This window comes from Pseudophryne corroboree, chromosome 1 (genome assembly GCF_028390025.1).
Source record: "Pseudophryne corroboree isolate aPseCor3 chromosome 1, aPseCor3.hap2, whole genome shotgun sequence".
Taxonomy (NCBI): Eukaryota; Metazoa; Chordata; class Amphibia; order Anura; family Myobatrachidae; genus Pseudophryne; species Pseudophryne corroboree.
In genome coordinates, this window is record NC_086444.1 from 628,374,372 (window position 1) to 628,397,602 (window position 23,231).

General features: G+C 44.2%; 1 protein-coding gene across 1 annotated transcript in view; it reads right to left on the reverse strand.

Moving 5' to 3' along the window:
- The window catches only part of C1H19orf44 (chromosome 1 C19orf44 homolog), a 209,018-nt gene extending 186,552 nt beyond the window's left edge, over nucleotides 1-22,466 (reverse strand). Inside the window, exon 1 of the mRNA XM_063914516.1 lies at nucleotides 22,369-22,466. The gene's annotated coding sequence lies outside the window, so the exon portion shown is untranslated. The remainder of the gene's footprint in view (nucleotides 1-22,368) is intronic.
- Nucleotides 22,467-23,231: the final 765 nt, after the last annotated feature.

Sequence of the window (23,231 nt, forward strand, 5' to 3'; positions counted from 1 at the left end):
AAATTATGGGGATTGCAATCTTTGCTCAAGTTACACAACTTCAATAAGATACTCATCAGCTTTTACAGATAATCTCAGAATGGCATTATGCTTACCCAATTGTGCAGTGCTGTGTGATATCCACTTGTAAAGTACTGTGTTTATGTGCAAGACGATGGACATGTGGGCAATATATTTTTATATGGTTGCTTACATAGAGCCTGTTACTGGAGCGCAATACACTACCAGCATGGGCTTGTGTTGGGGCCAGATTTGCTCTTCAAATCACAGTATGTTATTAATTGCTGCAGTAAAACTTGTTATGTACCACTGCAGTAAGCACTCCTATATTTACAGACACCACTGCACTTACATAAACTCCATAGCACCAGTGTCAGACTGGGGCATGTGGGGCCCACTGGGGGAATGCAGTGGTAGGGGCTCATGTTAGGAGTGTGGCCAGTCTGCAGAGGGGGTGTGCTCTGCCACCTCATTGGTTTGAATAACCATTAGAGTGTGCAACATCTGGGCCCCTTCATAAATATATACAGTAAATTCAGCTGCTGCATGCATGATAATGTACCAGATTAATAACAGCAATACACTGTAGAAAATACACCATAGTCCAGTATAACGTAACACATGTATAATTCAAGTGCACAGTCTGGAACCTGATCCTTGGAGCAGGAGGTGGGCCCCCAGGCAGTAGGGCCTGAAGGGTTAAACATGCTATATGAATTGTTATGTGTTTGAATAAACACGTACGCACTCTCTACAAGATGCCTTTGTCTGTTCATATAATATAAGGCTTGTGTGTGTCTTATCTTCAAGGACAATTACATACCAGATCAAAACTGTTACTTCTGTGTGTTACTAAAATATCCTGCATGTAATGTCGTATGCTACTTCTATTTATCCAATCATATGCTTGCACATATTGTATACACCCATGTTTCTTTTCTATATAGTACGCTGTAATTTATTAAATAAACAGAGTAATTCTTAACCATTGACTCGTGTGTTTCATGTTACGTTAAGATTTGCTCTGAACTGGTACCAGAGGTGGTTACATCGAGGAGGCACACAAAGGGGTTAAATTCCCTTCAGCTGGGGGCTAGGTCCGGGATCTAGGTGATCGTCCCCTGCCCGGTAAGATAGAGAATTTTATTGTCTGTCTTTTCCGTTCAGGGATTGCGATTACTACTAGATATGAACTCATTCCGTGTTCCGGGAACACGTGACCAAAAATACAATCCAAGTCTGGGACTTGGCAGAAAAGAAACTTGTTTTCTTAAAGGCGCCGGGCGCCACATACAGGTATCAGGGATACCAGGACCAAGGGTCCACGAAATCTTTAAAAGGCACAGGTATCAGGGATACCAGGACCAGGGGTCCACGAAATCTTTAAAAGGCACAGGTATCTGGGATACCATAAGATGGACGAGAAGTCCAAATAACAACGCCTCCTCGATTTGATCACCTAAATGTTTGTATGTTTGTCTTATAAGTACTTATATTGTAATTTTTTCTATTAAGGACACTCAGTGAACGGGTGGTAAGTGCACGGGCGCTGAGTCTCAGAGGGCATTGTTGTTTACAGTGATTTTAAGTACATTTGAAAGTTGATTTGTAACAAAATAACATTGTCCACGCTTGCAGAGATATTAATTGTACGGGTAGTAAGTGTACGTACATTTGGTATCACAAGTTGTGCTGTTATTCCTTATCTTTTGTACTCACCCTCCTCCCTCATGTGCTTACCCTTTTCTTACTTTAATAATCTTCAGCTGCACCAAATCCAGCAGCTTTCTGCCACCTGATACTTATTCCAGTGTCATCTGCTGATGTAGCTATGTTTATTTACCCTGTACTTGTCCTATATTGTAGCCAACTGTAAGTTGCTGTTTCCTAGTTGATTATTTGCTTATGTACTCTGTAATTGGGCGCTGCGGAACCCTTGTGGCGCCATATAATAATAATAATAATCTTCTCTGTTCTGTCTCTGGTAGTTTATGTAGGAATGTGTAATCCCACATGTTACCAATGATTTATGATCAGATCAGCCGAATGCATACATAGACTTGTTCCCCTTCCCTGTTATTTGTGAATTCTTTTAGAAATATATTGCGTGGGTGGGCAAGTATGGTGTACACGCATTATATGACACTGTGTTTGGAACAATCTATGTTTTGGTTTTTTTATGATAAAGATTGTTATTAATTCAGTTTAGACACGTTAGTTACTTGTTGATAATATGGGATCAGATCAGAGTAAAGAGACTGAATGCCCCCCTCCCCTCCCGGGGGAGACCTGCAAGAAATGTGCTGCTCTTCTGTCCCAGCAGCAGCAGTAGCTTGCAAACAGAAACCTAGTGAGAATGTGACTGAATTCTGGAAGTGATTTAAAAAGTGTTGGTCAGAGGAGGCAGGTCTCACCCTAGTTAATACCACAACTTACTCATTTCTACATTTATAAACAACTTGTTGCCAACAGTGTCATTAACTGTAAAACAGAGTGTTTCCAGTTGGATTTCTGATAATTTTAAAGATTTTGAAAAACATTTATATGAGAAAGAAAGCAGCAGGTTGTTTTGAAATGAGGAAATCTGTCAGTACAGGAACCCTCACCGCCAGCGGGACACCCCACAGAATAGGGGGCCCCCTGCACCTCCGAGCAGATGACATACATCCTGCTTTAATTGCGGCAAGGATGGACATTGGGCTAGGGACTGTCCTTAACCCTTAGCATACTTAAACAACCACTGCTGCCTGAACCTGCCCACACTAACAATACTCCCAGAGACGCCCCAATGTTCCAAATTGACTGACAGGGACAGCCCCGCTGACGGGGCCCGGAGGAGAGTGTCCCGACTTTCATGCAGCTCACTGGTCACTGGAAGGACAGTGAAGCCACCACCAGTGTCCTGTGTAGGGACCAGTACCATGAATCCTTAAAAAAGTCCGCTCCTTCAATAGGAATCAATGGGATACCCACAAAAGCTTATTCCACTGTACCTATCCCTATTGACACACCACCTGAGTTAGAGACTGTAAACCCCCAGGTATGGTCAGAGGGGCCCTATGACACTGGCCTAATATCTTGTACCCCCTACAAGGCCACACTGAAACCTGATGTACACCCCTTTACCAGAAACAATATTCATTGTCTAAAAGAAAAAATAGAAGGTCTTAGACCTATGGTACAGCAATTTTTAGAGCAAGGCATTCTTAGACATGTAGTATCCCCATACTGCACACCAGTTAACCCTGTAGCAAAAGTAGATGGGACTATAAGGTTTGTGCAAGATCTTAGAGCAATTAATCAGCTAATTGTTCCCATTGCACCAATTGTACCTGATGTAAACTCACTCCTCTCAGCCATCCCTGTAGATGCTGCATTTTTTTCAGTGATTAATTTAAAAAAATGCATTTTTCAGCATACCAGTGGACCCCCCAGACACAGTTACTTTTTGCTTTTTCTTTTGAGGGCAAGCAGTTAACATGGTGCAGATTACCACAGGTATGTTTATTCACCTGTTGTGTATAGCATTGTACTCCAAGCCACATTGGCTCCCTGGCACCCCCCCTATGGTTCTGTCCTGCTACAGTATGCAGATGATCTGCTTCTCTGTAGTCAAACTGTTAAACTGGCTCTGTGAATGTAGACACAGTGTCAAAAGCAAAAATGCAATGGTGTAAAAAGCATGTTGATTATCTGGGTTTTGTACTCACAGAGGGAGAAAGGAAAATCAGTCCACAACGCATTCAGTCTGTATTGGGCCTGGTCACCCCAACTACTCAGAAGGAAATGTTATCCTTTCTGGGCATGATTAATTATTGCAGACAGTGGATATCTGATTGTTCCTAATATGACAATATCTTGAGACAAGCTACTCTCAATAACAAACCTAAACAGATTCAATGGTCACAAGAAATGTTAACTGCATATGAAAGTCTAAAATGTATGTTGGTAAAAAGTTCGGCACTGAGCCTCCCAAACTGTACTGCCGTTTCATTTATATGCAAGGGACAACTGTAAACCATGGCGGGGGTACTAACTCACATGGAGGCAAACTGCGCCCTGTGGTATTCCTGTGTCGGTCCAAGGTATGCCTGCCTGCCTCAGAGCACTGGCAGCTTGTGCAATGGTGGCTGAGATGGCAACTACACTCACCTTAGGTCACACAACAATTCTACACACAACACATGATGCAGTAGCAATACTTAACGGCTTGCATACACAGCATATGTCAGCCCAACGCCTTAGTGGGTATGCAGTCCTATTGCAAAGCAACCCATCCCTCATCATCAAATATGCAAACACGTCATCAGGCCCAGCACCCATTCTTAATGCACTCCTAGGACAAAAGGGTCCCCAAGATGACATACCTGACGACCATGACTGCTCAGCATCAATAGAATCAGAGACCTCCCCGAGATTAGACATGTCCCCTGTGCCAATACCCGGTTCGGACAATGTCTTTGTTGATGGCTCCTGTAGCAGACCAAATGACTCCACATACCAAGCAGGTTATGCCGCTGTGCGCCTGCCCAATGACATTCTTGAAGCAAAGCCCATACCTTACCAATCGGCACAGGCTGCAGAGCTCATAGCCCTTACCAGAGCCTGCCAAATGTACCAAAACAAACCTCCTCCATGCCACCACACAGCCCTGACATTGCAATTTTGCACTGTAGGGCCCATACTGGTGGCAGGGACGACATATCAGAAGGAAATGCCCTTGCTGACAGAACTGCCAAAGAAGCAGCTCTACAACCCATTGCCCAGTCCCATATGACTGTCATGACCCCCCCTGCCATTAATGATCAATATCTTATCACGGAACTACAGGCCACAGCCTCCAACAAGGATTTGGATGACTGGATATATCCTGTATTGCAGAAAAATCCCAAATTAGGATTAATCTGCAAAGAGGGGAAACCTTGTATACCCCAAACAAGTGCCCCTTTGTTCATTGCTCACTACCATGGGGTAGGACAAACTAAGGAAGGCCACAGGAGGTACCTTCCACAAATGGAAACAGGTCCTTCCCATTATCTTAGCAGAAATCAGAATGACCCCACAAAAGACCCTAGGTTATTCACCCTTTGAAATACTTATGGGTAGGCCCTTCCCTACACCTTGGGCTAAGAAACCATTAATAGTACAGGAAGGTGATTTAGAACTTATAAAGGAAGAATATGATAGGTCCCTTATAACGAAACTAGATGAAATTGAACACAAGGTTGTTTGTAAAAATCCTTCTAACCCACAGGAACCGACACATCCTTTTCAAGTCGGAGACAAAGTCGTTGTGAAAGTGCTCCCGAGGAATAAAGGTCCAGGAGATTTCACCTATGGTCCAGAGACGGAAGTCGTGGCAGTGACCAGGACGGCTGTCCTTACCGAAGAGGGGCCCACCTGGATTCATGCATCCCGAGTAAAGAAGGTACCCAGACCAGACCGTGAGGGAGATTCCAGAGAGGTACTAACGGGGGCAGACAGCCCTGACCTCCAACATGGAGAAGAGGACCCTTTTGCTGACAAAACAAACCTAGAATTCTACTCAAATATGGACTCTGATTACCCTACTTATACTTGCCTATCAGACACCCATATCCAGAACTGAAGTAGATATTACACAAACGAATGGACAAACCTCCCTATGGTATAATTCATCCAGCACTCATGTGGCCACATATACTGTAGAATATAAAGATTTTCTTTCAAACTATATGTGGAAAATTAGAGCAAATAGATAAGGTATAGGAACAGAAATTGTTTATGTTTGTGTTACCAGCAAGAATTGGGGAAAGAACTGTGATCATTAGGGATCAGTGGGATGGAATTCTGGTCATAGTTATGTATACCAGCCCAAGGAGGCTCTCTCAAGTAAAGACAAACATGGTGAGTCCCTGCTTACCCGTCTTACCCTTTATAGACAAAACAGATGTGATAGTAAATTCATGTTAAGCATAAAACATCCCCAGTCTACTGATGCAGGCACCTATGTCCTGGCTGAATCCTTTTTTATAAATCCATCCCTTACACAATTCTTGTTACAGGATATGTTTAACAATGAAAAGTATGCCCAGCTCAAGTCCCCTAAACCACGCCCCAACCTCTTGAAACCTCATATAACCACCTTCCAGGAAATGATTGCTATAGACAACCCCACTTTTGAAGACACTATGGCCATTGAAACTGGATTTTCTGATATTAATTTTTGGTTGGAATGGATGAGATATAATGTAAAGAAGCATAATGTGAGCAATTGTTATGTATGTGGTAAATCTAGACCTCATTTAGGCACGGTCCCTTTAAATATCCCACTATCTCAAGAAAGCTGTTTTCTTTTTAGTCTCTACAATGATACAAAAACCAATGACAGTGATTGTGAAACATGGAAAAAGGAATACCCCATACTCTCAAAAAACCCCAACCTTGGTAACACAATAACCATATACCCAGGTAACTACACCTGCTACAACTCCACTAGCCACTCTGGCAAGGATTTTAAATATTTTCCTCCTGGATACTGCTCAGAAACACGTAACACCATCCTAGTTAATCAAACCAAGTCCCTAGGGGACATTTATTATATCTGTGGAGATTTAAAACTCAGAACTAGATTAAATATCCCATGGAAAGGTCAATGTGCCTTAGCCAAAATAATTATGCCATTACACATACTCCCAACTAATGAAGGTTCCCCTACCTCAAACACTGCTCCCACACATAGAAGAAAAAGGGAAACTCCAATAGGTAGCTTCGATCCACATGTTTATATTGACACAATTGGGGTCCCAAGAGGGGTGCCAGACGAATTCAAAGCTAGAGATGAAGTAGCTGCAGGATTTGAATCCTTAATCCCTATAATAACTGCCAATAAAAATGTTGCATGGATCAATTATATCTACTATAACCAACAGAGATTCATTAATGATACCAAAGTTGCACTCAAAGGTATAGCTGAACAATTAGAAGCCACCTCTCAAATGACATTCCAAAACCGTATGGCCTTAGACATGATACTGGCTGAAAAGGGTGGAGTTTGTGTCTACATAAAACAGGTAGAAGGATGTTGTACCTTTATCCCTGACAACACAGGGCCAAATGGTAAAGTTACCCTAGCCATAAAAAAACTGGATGATTTATCCATAGAGCTAAAAAAGAATTCAGGTATTGATAACCCATGGAGCCAATACTTTGGTTGGTTTGAAAATTGGAAACAGGGTCTTGTTCAACTAGGAATCTACATATTAATTGTGATAGCAATTTTTTGTGTTGTTTTCTTTTGCATTATACCCTGCTGAAGAAAACTCGCCACAAAAGGTATTGAAAACTCGCTTATGTATGAAGCCGTCCTTACAATCCCTCCTAACTCCCCTGCAGCCTATAAGCAATACCTAACTGAATATAGAAATAAAAAGCTCCATGTACAGAATCATGTTATTTAAATATATGATTCTAAGAGGGGATTGAAGGGTTAAACATGCTATATGAATTGTTATGTGTTTGAATAAACACGTACGCACTCTCTACAAGATGCCTTTGTCTGTTCATATAATATAAGGCTTGTGTGTGTCTTATCTTCAAGGACAATTACATACCAGATCAAAACTGTTACTTCTGTGTGTTACTAAAATATCCTGCATGTAATGTCGTATGCTACTTCTATTTATCCAATCATATGCTTGCACATATTGTATACACCCATGTTTCTTTTCTATATAGTACGCTGTAATTTATTAAATAAACAGAGTAATTCTTAACCATTGACTCGTGTGTTTCATGTTACGTTAAGATTTGCTCTGAACTGGTACCAGAGGTGGTTACATCGATGAGGCACACAAAGGGGTTAAATTCCCTTCAGGGCCCACCGGTGATTTCCCCTGTACCCCTGTGGGCCAGTCCAAGCCTGCATAGCACTACAATCAGTGATGAAATTCAAATGTACTTTATGGGGCCAGAGCCGGATTTAGGGGTCAGGCTGCCCCTAGGCCTGTGTGTATAGCTTACCCAATTGGCCACTCGGTCAGCGCGATGGTAGAAATATTTGCAGTGTGTACTCAGACAGACTGCAGATTATTAGATCTACCTTATTGTGCACAAAGTATCTTTTTCCATTACGAACAATTGTTTTCAAAGAGTTTTTTGTGACCAATTTATTTTAGCATTCTATTATGGTCATCTATGAAAACATTGAGGATTGGTAGATTATTTAATATAGGTGCTATTTAACATAATGGTGCATGCCACAAATTGTCACCCCACTCTAGTTCCTGCCCTGATCTTTCTAATGCCAAACACAACAGTTTGTGGCAGCCTGCTGTTTCGTCGAAAAGGTTACCAGAACCGGGTGTAGATCATTGGGTCAACCCTGTCGAGGTCGATCACTTTTGATCGACAAGCACTAGGTCACAGGTAAAAAAGCCAACATGAGTTTTTACTTTGTGTTTTCTCTGTAAAATCAGTGGGAACCCCAATTAGTGCACCTCCCACATGCTTTAGGCAAGGTACCTGGCTGCGCTCAACACAGGTTATTATTCCCAATCGTAGTCCATGCGGCAGGCCAGTCTTAACAGCAGTGTAGGCCCCTGGGCAAAGGAATGCACTGGGGCCCCTACCCATCCTCCAGCAGTAGGGGCAGGGGGTGCTATCAGCTGCTGCTTTGATTTCCCATGGGCGGTAGGGGTTGCTTTATCTTCCGCACAGCATGTAGGACCTGGAGCAGTAATTTCTGCTAATTACTCCACAGATGGTGGGAGATGGGGCAGGAGATAGAATACTAAACTGTAGAAGGGGGCATTGGGCTGAATGAAGGGGCCCCAGAACAGGACTTCCAGGGTGGTAGGGGGTGTTTAATATGCAGGTGAAGGTTGGATAGTAGACTGGGCTCAATAAATCATTTCCGGTGGGAGGACAGTTTGCTTGATTGCAGATATCGCCAGTTCCTGGAAATAATAAGATTTTAAACCTACCGGTAAATCTTTTTCTCCTAGTCCGTAGAGGATGCTGGGGACTCCGTAAAGGACCATGGGGATTATACCAAAGCTCCAGACCGGGCGGGAGAGTGCGGATGACTCTGCAGCACCGATTGAGCAAACATGAGGCACACAACATGACCACCTTCCAAGTGAGAAATTTTAATTCAACAGTTTGAAGAGGTTCAAACCAGTGAGATTTTAGGAACTGTAACACCACGTTAAGGTCCCATGGTGCCACTGGGGGCACAAAAGGAGGCTGTATGTGCGCTCCCTTTACAAAAGTCTGGACTTCTGGGAAAGAAGCCAATTCCTTCTGAAATAAAATTGATAGGCTCCATTAAAGTACAGATTTCGGCCCTAACTTTAGGCCCATATCCACTCCTGTCTGTAGAAAGTGGAGAAAACGGCCCAGATGGAAATCTTCCGTAGGAGCATTCTTGGCATCACACCAAGAAACATACTTCCTCCAGATACGGTGATAATGTTTCGCCGTCACCTCCTTCCTAGCCTTTATCAGAGTAGGGATAACTTCCTCCAGAATACCTTTCCCAGCTAGGATGTGGTGTTCAACCGCCATGCCGTCAAACATAACCGCGGTAAGTCTTGGAACACGCAGGGCCCCTGCTGCAACAGGTCCTCCCTGAGAGGAAGAGGCCACAGATCTTCTGTGAGCATTTCCTGAAGATCTGAATACCAGGCCCTTCGAGGCCAATCTGGAACAATGAGTATTGTCTGCACTCTTTTTCGTCTTATGATTCTCAATATTTTTGAGAGGAGCGGAAGAGGAGGGAACACATAGACCGACTGAAACACCCATGGGGTCACCAGGGCGTCCACCGCCACTGCCTGAGGGTCCCTTGACCTGGCACAATACCTCCGAAGATTCTTTTAGAGGCGTGACGCCATCCTGTCTATTTGAGGAAGACCCCAATGACTTGTTATCTCTGCAAAAACTTCTTGATGAAGTCCCCACTCTCCTGGATGGAGATAGTGTCTGCTGAGGAAGTCTGCTTCCCAGTTGTCCACTCCCGGAATGAAGACAGCTGACAGAGCGCTTATGTGATATTCCGCCCAGCGAAGAATCCTGGTGGTTTCCGCTATTGCCACTCTGCTCCTTGTCCCGCCTTGGCGGTTTACATGAGCCACGGCTGTGGCGTTGTCTGATTGAATCAGAATCGGTAGGTTGCGAAGAAGATTCTCCGCTTGTCGTAGGCCGTTGTATATGGCCCTCAATTCCAGTACATGGATGTGTAGACAAGCCTCCTGGCTTGACCATAGTCCCTGAAAATTTCTTCCTTGTGTGACTGCTCCCCATCCTCGGAGGCTCGCATCCGTGGTCACCAGAACCTACTCTTGAATACCGAACCTGCGACCCTCGAGAAGGTGAGCACTCTGCAGCCACCACAGGAGCGACACCCTGGCCCTGGGGGACAGGCTTATTTTCTGATGTATTTGTAGATGGGACCCCGACCACTTGTCCAGAAGGTCCCACTGAAATGTCCTCGCATGGAACCTGCCGAAGGGGATGGCCTCGTAGGCCGCCACCATTTTTCCCAGTACTCGAGTGCATTGATGGACTGACACTCTTTTTGGTTTTAGCAGGTCTCTGACCATGTTCTGGAGTTCCTGGGCTTTTTCAACTGGGAGAAAAACCCTCTTCTGTTCCGTGTCCAGAATCATTCCTAAGAAAGATAGCCAAGTTGTTGGAATCAACTGTGACTTTGGTAGATTTAGTATCCAGCCGTGCTGCTGCAGCACCCTCAAGGAGAGCGACACGCTTTTCATCAATTGATCTCTCAATCTCGCTTTTATCAGGAGATCGTCCAAGTACGGGATAATTGTGACTCCCTGCCTGCGCAGGAGCACCATCATTTCCGCCATTACTTTGGGCTTTCCACGGCCCCGAGGATTTTCACCAAACGGCAAAACGTCTGAAACTGGTAATGACAGTCCTGTACAGCGAATCTCAGGTACGCCTGATGAGGAGGATATATGGAGACATGAAGGTATGCATCCTTTATGTCTAGTGACACCATAAAATCCCCCCCTTCCAGGCTGGAGATCACTTCCCGGAGCGATTCCATCTTGAATTTGAACTTTAAGGGATTTTAGATTCAGAATGGGTCTGACCGAGCCATCCGGTTTCGGGACCACAAACAGGGTTGAATAGTACCCCTTCCCCTGTTGGACTAGGGGAACCCTGATAATCACTTGCTGTTGATACAGCTTTTGAATTGCAGCTAAAAACTATTTCCCTCTCTGAGGGAGAAGTTGACAAAGCCGACTTGAAAAATCGGCGAGGGGGCACCTCTTCAAATTCTAGTTTGTAGCCTTGGGATATAATTTCCATCGCCCAAGGATCCACGTCTGACAGAACCCAGACCTGGCTGAAGAGTCGAAGACGTGCCCCCACCAGCGCGGACTCCCTTAGCGGAGCCCCAGCGTCATGCGGTGGATTTAGTAGAAGCCGGGGAGGACTTCTGCTCCTGGGAACTAGCCATCGCAGGCACTCTTTTCCCTCTACCCTTAACTCTGGCGAGGAAGGAAGAGCTCCGACCTCTTCTGGACTTATGCGACCGAAAGGACTGCATCTGACATCGTGGTGTTTTCTTTTGCTGTGGGGGAACATAAGGCAAAAAAGAAGATTTACCCGCAGTAGCCGTGGAAACCAGGTCCTCGAGACCCTCCCCAAATAAGACCTCACCCTTGTAAGGTAAAACTTCCATATGTCTCTTTGAATCGGCATCCCCCGTCCATTGGCGGGTCCACAGGGCTCGCCTAGCAGAAACAGCCATGGCGTTGGCTCTTGAACCTAACAGCCCAACGTCTCTCATATATAAGGCTGCGTCTTTAATGTGACCCAAGGTCAATAAAATGGTATCCCTATCTAGGGTGTCAATGTCAGATGACAAGATATTTGCCCACGCTGCTACTGCGCTACATACCCATGCCGACGCTACCACCGGTCTGAGCAAGGCACCCGTATGTATATAAATTGATTTTAAGGTAGTTTCCCGTCTGCGATCAGCAGGATCCTTGAGTGCTGCCGTGTCTGGAGATGGTAGCGCCACCTTTTTGGACAAGCACGTTAAAGCCTTGTCCACCCTGGGCGAGGATTCCCACCATACCCTGTCCTGCGCAGGGAAAGGGTACGCCATAAGAATTCTCTTGGGAATCTGCAGTTTTTTGTCTGGAGTCTCCCAAGCCTATTCAAATAAAGCGTTCAGCTCATGAGACGGGGGGGGGGGGGAAAGGTTACCTCAGGTTTCTTTTCCTTAAACATGCATACCCTCGTGTCAGGGACAGAGGGGTCATCTGTGATATGCAAAACATCTTTTATAGCAATAATCATATAATGAATACTTTTGGCCACCCTTGGGTGTAACCTCGCATCATCGTAGTCGACACTGGAGTCAGAATCCGTGTCGGTATCAGTGTCTGCTACGTGGGACAGGGGACGTTTGAGACCCTGAAGGGCCCTGTGACAGCCAAAACCATGGATTGACTCCGTTACTTCCCTGGACTCTGCTTTGTCCAATCTCTTATGTAATAAAGACACATTTGCATTTAAAACATTCCACATATCCAACCAATCAGGTGTCGGCGTCGCCGACACCACATTAATCTGCTCTACCTCCTCCTTAGATGAGCCTTCCGCTTCAGACATGCCGACACACGTACCGACACCCCCACACACTCAGGGATATATATCTATATGGAGACAGTCCCCCAATAAGGCCCTTTGGAGAGAGAGAGAGTATGCCAGCACACACCCAGCGCCACCGGAATATAAACCCAGTCAGTACAACGCTTTTCTATATATATATACACTCACTGCGCCAAATAAATGTGCCCCCCACCCTCTTTTGTGCCCTCTGTACTTGTGTTCATCAGGGGAGAGTCCGGGGAGCCAGCTTCTCTGCAGCGTGCTGTGGAGAAAATGGCGCTGGTTAGTGCTGGAGGATCAAACCCCGCCCCCTCAACGGCAGGCTTCTGTCCCGCTCAAATCTTTATACTGGCGGGGGTTTGTGTAATATACTGGTGTGTGTGTGTGTGTGTGTGTGTGTGTGTGTGTGTGTATATATATATATCTCAATTTGTTATAAAGAAGGCACTCACCAGACTTGTAATGAATTTGCAAAAAAGTCTATTTATCAAACCTCACATCAGCAGCTTAATCATGGTTGGTCGACGTTTCGGTCCCAAACCGGACCTTTTTCCAGACCAGAATGTACAATCGTCAGAATCAAACTAAATGACCCTCAGTGTGGAGCTACAAGTACCCCCCCAGGGCCCGCCCGTTGTTTCATCACCCAATCAGAATCCAAAATTCCTAATCAACAGGATCATGTAATTAATAAACACATAAGGCACATTCCACCTCCTGTTAGAGCAATCCGGCTCCTTATATGCATCACATTTAGATTATTTAGCTATCACATCTAAACTATCTAGCCAGTGCTTTAGCGCTCACCTCATTCTTCATTCAGCATTCACCGACTGGTGGAACGCACGCCGCGGGTGACCCGCATGGCACTTCCGCCATCCCTAGTCAAAGTGTTACCACTTCCGGATGCGCAAATAGACGCTGGAACGCAGCGTGACGCGCTGCGTTGTACTCGGCACAAAAGTCAGTACAGGTTGAGTATCCCTTATCCAAAATGCTTGGGACTAGAGGTATTTTGGATATCGGATTTTTCCGTATTTTGGAATAATTAGATATCATAATGAGATATCATGGTGATGGGACCTAAATCTAAGCACAGAATGCATCTATGTTTCATATACACCTTATACACACAGCCTGAAAGTAATTTTAGCCAATATTTTTTATAACTTTGTGCATTAAACAAAGTGTGTCTACATTCACACAATTCATTTATGTTTCATATACACCTTATATACACAGCCTGAAGGTCATTTAATACAATATTATTAATAACTTTGTGTATTAAACAAAGTTTGTGTACATTGAGCCATCAAAAAACAAAGGTTTCACTATCTCACTCTCACTCAAAAAAGTCCGTATTTCGGAATATTCCGTATTTCTGAATATTTGGATATGGGATACTCAACCTGTATAGCTTACATGATAGATAAGTAAGTGAATGTGGCTTTAACAGTGTTTAAAGTTAATATATCACCTGAATCTATCTTAATCAGGCCACCCAATCAGGTATCTGTAATTCCACACTGATTCAAAACAGTAACAATGGAAGCTTGGTAACCAATATACACAAATACACACAAACAATGTATAATTAAAATATCCGTATGGATAGACTGAATCACTTGATAACCATGGTGGACTCCTCATACTGGACATAATTCAAAAACATGAACAAATAAGATAGCCGACAATCATTAGAGCATAATGTCCAATATGTTTAAAGAAAGATACTCAAATGGTTTTGTTCATTCAGCCCTCTTGGTGACACTGTTCCCAGGTAGTGGATCCAATAGGCTTCCCTTTTTAGGAGTAATAGACCCCTGTCTCCCCCCCGTAGGGGTGGCGGAATCCAGTCAATGATCATATGACGTAGTGTGGCAACTTGGTGTTTCATCTGCATAAAGTGAAGAGCCACTGGTTTGTCGGTTTTACCGCTGGTGAGTGCCAATTGTATTGAGGACCTGTTGGTTAATACGCTCACGGTATGTTCTCACAGTCTTTCCCACGTACATTTTCCCACATGGGCAGGTGAGGTAATAAACCACATGGTCCATTAAGCATGTAAGATGATGTCGTAGATGAACTTTTGTCCCGTATAGCGGGTGGTTGAAAGATTGCCCAGTAATCATAGCATCGCAGGCATTTGAAGCATCCTGGGTTTACATTCAACCAAGTACAGGTTGAGTATCCCATATCCACATATTCCGAAATACGGAATATTCCGAAATACGGACTTTTTTGAGTGAGAGTGAGATAGTGAAACCTTTGTGTTTTGATGGCTTAATGTACACAAACTTTGTTTAATACACACAGTTATTAAATATATTGTATTAAATGACCTTCAGGCTGTGTATAAGGTGTATATGAAACATAAATGAATTGTGTGAATGTACACACACTTTGTTTAATGCACAAAGTTATAAAAAATATTGGCTAAAATGACCTTCAGGCTGTGTGTATAAGGTGTATATGTAACATAAATGCATTCTGTGCTTAGATTTGGGTCCCATCACCATGATATCTCTTTATGGTATGCAATTATTCCGAAATACGGAAAAATCCCATATCCAAAATACCTCTGGTCCCAAGCATTTTGGATAAGGGAGACTCAACCTGTAGTTCCAGACGTCGTTGGTCACATGGTCGGTCTCATCAGCATATCCTTCAGATTAGACCCTCTTTGTACACTCAGTAAAGGTGGTTTGCTGCCAACTTTCTTGAATTTGGGGTCAGTACTGATCATAGACCAATTCTTCCTTATTGTTCTTTCCACAGTATGCAAACTGGTATTACAACTGGTCTTAAATATTATACGGTCATGATTCTTGTTTTTACTGCTGGTATTTTTTATGTGTAATTTACGTGCTTTGACCAAACACTTTTCCACCACGTAGGCTGCATACCCACGCTCAATAAAACGTTGTCTGCACTCAAGCAGTTGTGTTTCAGCATTAGTGTCATTGGAGTTATTTCTTAGTACCCGGAGGAATTGGGAGACAGGTAAACTAGATTTTAACTTGTCCGGGTGATGACTGGATGCCCATAATAGGGTATTTCGATCTGTGGGCTTACGGTATAAAGTTTAATCAAGTATTGATGGTGAAGATGGATCTTTATATATAGTAATGTCCAGAAAGTTAATGGTAAACTCACTTATTGTAGCAGACAATCTGATTGGACTATTAAGGCCATTAAGGGTGTCCACCATGGTATGAAATGATTCGGTGGATCCCCGCCAAACAATGAAGAGATCATCGATGTATCTCTTATAGCATACAATATGCTCAGCATAATTCGCCAGAATATTCTCTTGTTCATATTTCGCCATGTACAAATTGGCGAACACCAGGGCCAAATTAGATCCCATAGCAGTGCCCGCCAATTGTACATAGTACTCGTCCTGGTATTGAAAACGATTGCATGTAAGTACCAATCTAATCAAACTCAGTATAAACTCAATCGGAGGACCCTCATAGGGCCCCTTGATCAGTGCTTCTCTTACAGCGGTTATCCCCTCTTCATGGGGGATGACCGTGTATAGTGATGTTACATCTAGGGTTGCTAGAAAACAAGAGGATAAATCATCAGTAATCCGAGTCAAAACCCCCAGGAGATCACCGGTATCACGGATATAACTATCCATCATCTTAACACACGGTTGCAAAAAATGATCGACAAATCATGCCAACGGTTGTAAAAGAGATCCCTGTGCAGATATTATAGGTCTTCCTGGGGTTTTTTCCAAGGATTTGTGCACCTTAGGGAGGGTGTAGATAATTGGGCATATGGAGTGAGCCACCGATAAATAGCCAAAAACATCGTCATTAATCCATGCACATTGTAGTGCCTGTAACAATAAACTATCAACCTCCTTTTGAAATCTAGGAATGGGATTGTAGGGAATTTTATTATAGGTGTTATTGTCAGACAATTGCGATTTAATTTCCAAATCATAGTCAACAAAATCCTGGAGGACTACAGCCCCTCCCTTATCAGCATTCCTAATAACCAGGTTAGCATTTTGTTTTAAGTCTCTAAGTGCCTGCCACTCGGCATTAGATAAATTAGAATAGCCTTCATTACCCTTATTGCTTTTTTGTATCTCGTTATCAATTACCTGCAAAAAGTTTTTTAAACTGGCATTATTAGATGCCGGATCAAATTTACTTGAATTTTTAAAGGACCCAAATGATCGTGCTTGTATCTCAGGATGCGGCTGATTATTAGCAAATTTATTGTCAAAAAATTCCCTTAGACGCAATTGGCGTCCCATTTTGTATCGCTCAATTGACCACTTAAAAGGTTTTAAGTGGCTAGTTGGACCGAAAGAGAGGCCTTTATTTAACAACGAAGTTTCAGCCGCTGATAATACATGACTAGATAAATTAAATATTAAGTTAGGGAGCCCTTCCCTCCTCGTCCTCGTGTTTTTGAGCCTCCCCCTCCGCGGGTGGGGTCGCCTGTAACGGCTTTGCCCCTCCGAGCCCTGGTGCCTGGTCCTAAAAAAGAGGAAGAAGCACCAGCCCCAGATGGAGGTATGGTATCAGTAAACTCAGAATCAGACGAGGAATATCCCTGTGGATAGTTAAACCTTTGTTGTCTCTGATTATATCTACCCTGTCGATTACGTCGCCATCTAGTGGACTGATCCTCTCCAGACAGCCACTTATATACTGAATGTTGTTGATAATCAGATTCAACAGTCTCCCATTTCTTCCTTTTGAATGCCAACAAATCAGTTCTATATTTGTCAATCTGCAATTTTATTTTCTCTAACCAATTTTCTGATTTGTCAGCCTTCAAATTAGAAGTATATTCACGTTCAAATGTCTCAATATCACCTTTCACTTTTTTAAGCTCTATCCCTACCTCCTCCACCACAAGCACCAGCAAGTCAGACAAACATTTATTTAATATTCCACACCATTTTACACAAAATGATGGATTTTTTTTCTGCCAATTGTAGGAATATTGGCAATTCTAAAACCCCTAGGGATTCTTTTCTTACGATAGTACTCGGAGAGAAATTGCCCATGTAGGGTTAAATCAATTTCCCTCTTTTTTAATTTATTAAGCTTGTGGAAAAGATCTAAAGGTGTTCGAGCTGGCAATTGTTCAAAGTCTGTTTGATTAAATAGCTTTACTGATGATGACATTGAAAAGGTTCTAACAAGTGCATTTTCGGCCTCACTTAATGAATTTTCATCTAAAGTGCCGCTATTTTGAGACATTCTAAACCAGGCGAAAATATGAACAATATTATATCCAGTGATTCAGTCAACACAAACATACACAGTATATTAAAAAATACATAAAATTTAGTCAGAAAAGATTATGATTCCTGACCGATTATATCAAACAAATTGTATTCACCATCAAAATCTCTTTCATAAAAAGAGGAAGGATATGCTGATGAGACTGACCATGCGACCAACGACGACGTCTGGAACTACCTGGTTGAATGTAAACCCAGGATGCTTCAAATGCCTGCGATGCATGACCTGCAGAGCTATGATTACTGGGCAAACTTTCAACCACCCGCTATACGGGACAAAAGTTCATCTACGACATCATCTTACATCCTTAATGGACCATGTGGTTTATTACCTCACCTGCCCATGTGGGAAAATGTAAGTGGGAAAGACTGAGAACGTACCGTGAGCGTATTAACCAACACAGGTCCTCAATACAATTGGCACTCACCAGCGGTAAAACAGACAAACCAGTGGCTCTTCACTTTATGCAGATGAAACACCAAGTTGCCACACTACGTCATATGATTGACTGGATTCCGCCACCCCTACGGGAGGGAGACAGGGGTCTATTACTCCTAAAAAGGGAAGCCTATTGGATCCACTACCTGGGAACAGTGTCGCCAAGAGGGCTGAATGAACAAAACCATTTGAGTATCTTTCTTTAAACATATTGGACATTATGCTCTAATGATTGTCGGCTATCTTATTTGTTCATGTTTTTGTTTTTGAATTATGTCCAGTATGGGGAGTCCACCATGGTTATCCAGTGATTCAGTCTATCCATATGGATATTTTAATTATACATTGTTTGTGCGTATTTGTGTATATTGGTTACCAAGCTTCCATTGTTACTGATTTGAATCAGTGTGGAATTACAGATACCTGATTGGGCGGCCTGATTAATTAAGATAGATTCAGGTGATATATTAACTTTAAACACTGTTAAAGGCACATTCACTTACTTATCTATCTATCATGTAAGCTATACGGACTTTTGTGCCGAGTACAACGCAGCATGTCACGCTGCGTTCCAGCGTCTATTTGCGCATCCAGAAGTGGTAACACTTTGACTAGGGATGGCAGAAGTGCCATGCGGGTCACCCGCGGCGTGCGTTCCACCAGTCGGTGAATGCTGAATGAAGAATGAGGTGAGCGCTAAAGCACTGGCTAGATAGTTTAGATGTGATAGCTAAATAATCTAAATGTGATGCATATAAGGAGCCGGATTGCTCTAACAGGAGGTGGAGTGTGCCTTATGTGTTTGTTAATTACATGATCCTGTTGATTAGGAATTTTGGATTCTGATTGGGTGATGAAACAACGGGCGGGCCCTGGGGGGTACTTGTAGTTCCACACTGAGGGTCATTTAGTTTGCGATTCTGACGATTGTACATTCTGGTCTGGAAAAAGGTCCGGTTTGGGACCGAAACGTCGACCAACCATGATTAAGCTGCTGATGTGAGGTTTGATAGACAGACTTTTTTTTCAAATTCATTACAAGTCTGGTGAGTGCCTTCTTTATATCAAATTGACTATAATATGGGACCTTGTGGATACAAGTCTTTTCCCTGGAAATTTGGCACCCCAGCAGATATCATTGGATACACAGTGAATACATACATACACATACCAACCAGTGTCCTTAGAGGTTAATTTTGCTGCCCTGGGCGTGCGCGCGCGCCCCCCCCCCCCCTGCGTCCTGCACCCGTACAGTGCCATCAGTGTGTGAATGTGTGGGAGCAATGGCGCGCAGCGGTACCTCAGTGAAGATCAGAAGTCTTCTGCCGCCTTTGAAGTTCTTTCTTCTTATACTTACCCGGCTTCTATCTTCCGGCTCTGTGAGGAGGACGGCGGCGCGGCTCCGGGACAAACAACGAGGGTGAGACCTGTGTTCCGACCCTCTGGAGCTAATGGTGTCCAGTAGCCTAAGAAGCAGAGCCTATCATTTAAATAGGTCTGCTTCTCTCCTCTCAGTCCCACGATGCAGGGAGCCTGTTGCCAGCAGTGCTCCCTGAAAATAAAAAAACCTAACAAAAGTCTCTCAGAGAAACTCAGAAGAGCTCCCCTGCAGTGTATCCAGTCTCCTCTGGGCACAGGATCTAACTGAGGTCTGGAGGAGGGGCATAGAGGGAGGAGCCAGTGCACACCCATCTAAAGTCTTTGGAGTGCCCATGTCTCCTGCGGAGCCAGTCTATACCCCATGGTCCTTACGGAGTCCCCAGCATCCTCTAGGACGTAAGAGAAAGATTTATTGGCTCTCAATGGGATAAAAAAAAAAAAAGCCAACCCTTGAGTCCCACCTTTCAGGAGGTACTGGGGACTTCTCGATCAGAGTTCAGGAGCCAGAGCAATCCACCACTGAAAATATAAAACTGCATACCAGGCGTGTGGAGCTGGAGCAGGGACCAGGTACTGGAAGGCTGATATCTCTGGTTCTGGGCACAGTAGAGACAAGCTGCCAGTGTCCACCAAAAGGGAAGAGTCCTAGCTTTTGGAGTATACCTTCAGAAAATCTCAAAGTCAGAAAGCACTTGAGATATCTGGCTGGGAAGAGCAATTAACAGGCTCGGATGGGGACCACTGCTTTAAAGGCAGATATCTCCAGTTCCCCAGGGCCAATTTTCAAATATCTGGTACCACTGTAAAAAGGGGGCCCTCAGCTATCAGCCTAGGGCCTTTGGGCAACTGCCCATTGGGCTTTTACAAAAAGACGGCCATGTCACATGGATCGTAAAGTATGAAAGTGAAAAACTCAGGGCGACATTTGTTATGTGGACCTTTGAAGCATGTTGACTAAGTGGTCGATTTAAACTGCATACCACCAGAAAGCAACATAACAAACGGTAGGCTGCAGCAGGCATCTTGCGATGCCCTCTGCCTCTTTCCACGTGCATATTGGCATTTACCAACACCATATGCATGAAGAAAATTCCAAAGCACAGCTTTTCCGAAGCTTGGTACATATGGGAAAGCAACACAACTCCAAAAATAGCCTTTTTTTTAGAATTGGACTAATTTTTGGTCTGCAGATGCACTTCCTTGCCATTGCAATGAGCAAAACTGAAAATTTTTCACCCTAGGACTATTAAGATACCCAGTAATGTATGGGGTTAACTTTAGCAAAATGCTGAAGTGATTCATTTGATTTCAGCCCGATGTCAGATTTATATTTGGTCAAGATAGAGGGATTAGGATAGAGACAGACATCACTGGCAAATGGATATTGTCGGAGACCTGACTCAAGTGCTGAAAAAGGCTGCTGCAGCACTGAAGGGGTTAACCTTTGTGCTGCAGCACCATTTTTAAATGGACCTACTGGTACCATTTTTTAAATGTACTCCCAGTGAAAGGCACCGGTTGTGTAAAAGTAGGCATATTCTGTTTGATGTGCCACAGTCCCGGACCATCTCCAGCAGCTTCGGCAAGGTGGCGTTTTAACTCCCGGTGCCCCAGCAACTTAGTGTGGCAGCGACGTCAATCCCCAGTGCACTGGTGATTAGGGGTGGCCGCAGGACTCTGTGATGCACCGCAGCCCGCCCTCGAGCACCTCCGGAGGCTGCGGCGAGGCCGCAGAACTGTGCTCCAGCATGCAGAGCTGGCAAACAGTGTATTAACCCTGGTGTGCTGCACCAAGGGCGAGATGAGCCGCAGCCCCGGATCAGCTCTGGAGGCTGCAGGCTGTGTATATGGGAGACCAGCGCTGAGCACAGAAGAGTATAAGTGTTTGAAATAGACTGTACAAAAACCATGGGTGGGTATGGGATCTCGGCAGTCAAAATACAGATGCCAGAATCCCAACCGTCAGAATGCCGGCAGAGGGGGCGAGCGGAACGAAGCCCCTTGCCACAGGTTCTATTCTCACTCCATCGGTGTCGTGGTCACGCAGGAGTGGGAATAGCTGTGGCAGTGTTGCCAGCATTCTGGCGGTCGGGATTCCGGCGTCGGTATTTTGACCGTTGAGATTCCGACCACCGGAATTCCAACTACATCCCCAAAAACATATTGTAGTACAAGGCGCAGTGCCAGATTATGGATGAGCTTGGATTCAGTCTAGAGCAGTGATGTGCAGTGAGGTCAGAGACTGGGGAGGCACAAATGGTGGTGGCTCTCAGTGCCAGGAGCCTGTCTCACCCCCTACACAATTTAACCGTTATGTCCCTGCACTACATCCATGCAAACCCGGGGAGAACATACATACAGTAATAGCCAGGTCACAGCCTTCACCCTAGTGTTGTAAGTAAACTGGTGTGGTGAGGTGCCCCCCATCTACAGAAACATAGCTGGCCTGGTGCAGCAGGTTACACAGGGCAATACAATCAGTGATAGTAACAGCACCTGAGGAGAGAGCGCATTTCCCCACAGAAACCACACACACTCATACACAGAGTATTGTCCCCACACTCACTATTTATATCACACACACACACACACTCCTGTCCCCACACTCAGAGTCTAGGTACTGGCAGCTACTCACCCCCAGTCACTGTGCATGGGTGGCTGCTTCTGGCACTGCGGGTCCCCATTTCCATCCTCCCCTGCCAAGAAGCTCAGCTCCGGTGTCTGCCTTTCTTCACTTCCTGGATTGGTCACATGACCACTCCGAGACACTATCCGAGCATACCACACCCCCACTGTTAGGCATGCCTCACATTTCTCTGTTGTAATCCGTCTGATTGGCGATTGGCTGCTGTGTAGCCCTGCCCATCTGTACAGGCAGTGTCAGTCAGCATGACATGAGGCAGAGCTGCTGCCTCATCTGTCTCTCGCTGCAGTTTCAGGAACATTATATATATATATATATATATATATATATATATATATATATATATATATATATATATATATATATAATGTATATTTTTTTTTTTAATATATATTTATTTATTTTTTTCCATCCTTTGTTCTTCCAATAATTTTTATAATGAGAACTCAGAGTATGATAGGGAGCATGACAGGTGAGGCTCTGCCTCCCCTGACTGCACATCACTGGTCTAGAGATAGTGAGCTGGGTCCCCGAGCAGAATCTTAGTAGTTTTGGCAGGAACCTTACCCCCAATCAACTCCTGGGTGGTGACTTAAACTCTAGGTGGGCTCAGGCACAGGGAAGTGACCACTGTCCATGGGTGGACAATGTTAGACGTGCATGTGTCCAAGGCACGCACTTAAATGGATTGGTTAAAGAGAACAAGGTGGAACTACTCCCTGTGGTATTGAGTGTTGGAGAAAGATAAAAAGGGAGAAGACACATCTGTTGCGATATTAAGAGACATTGAACTGCTGCAACATCTGTTGTATGCTGTTCCCCTTGGCAGCAACAGGGGAGGGTCTTTTTAAGAC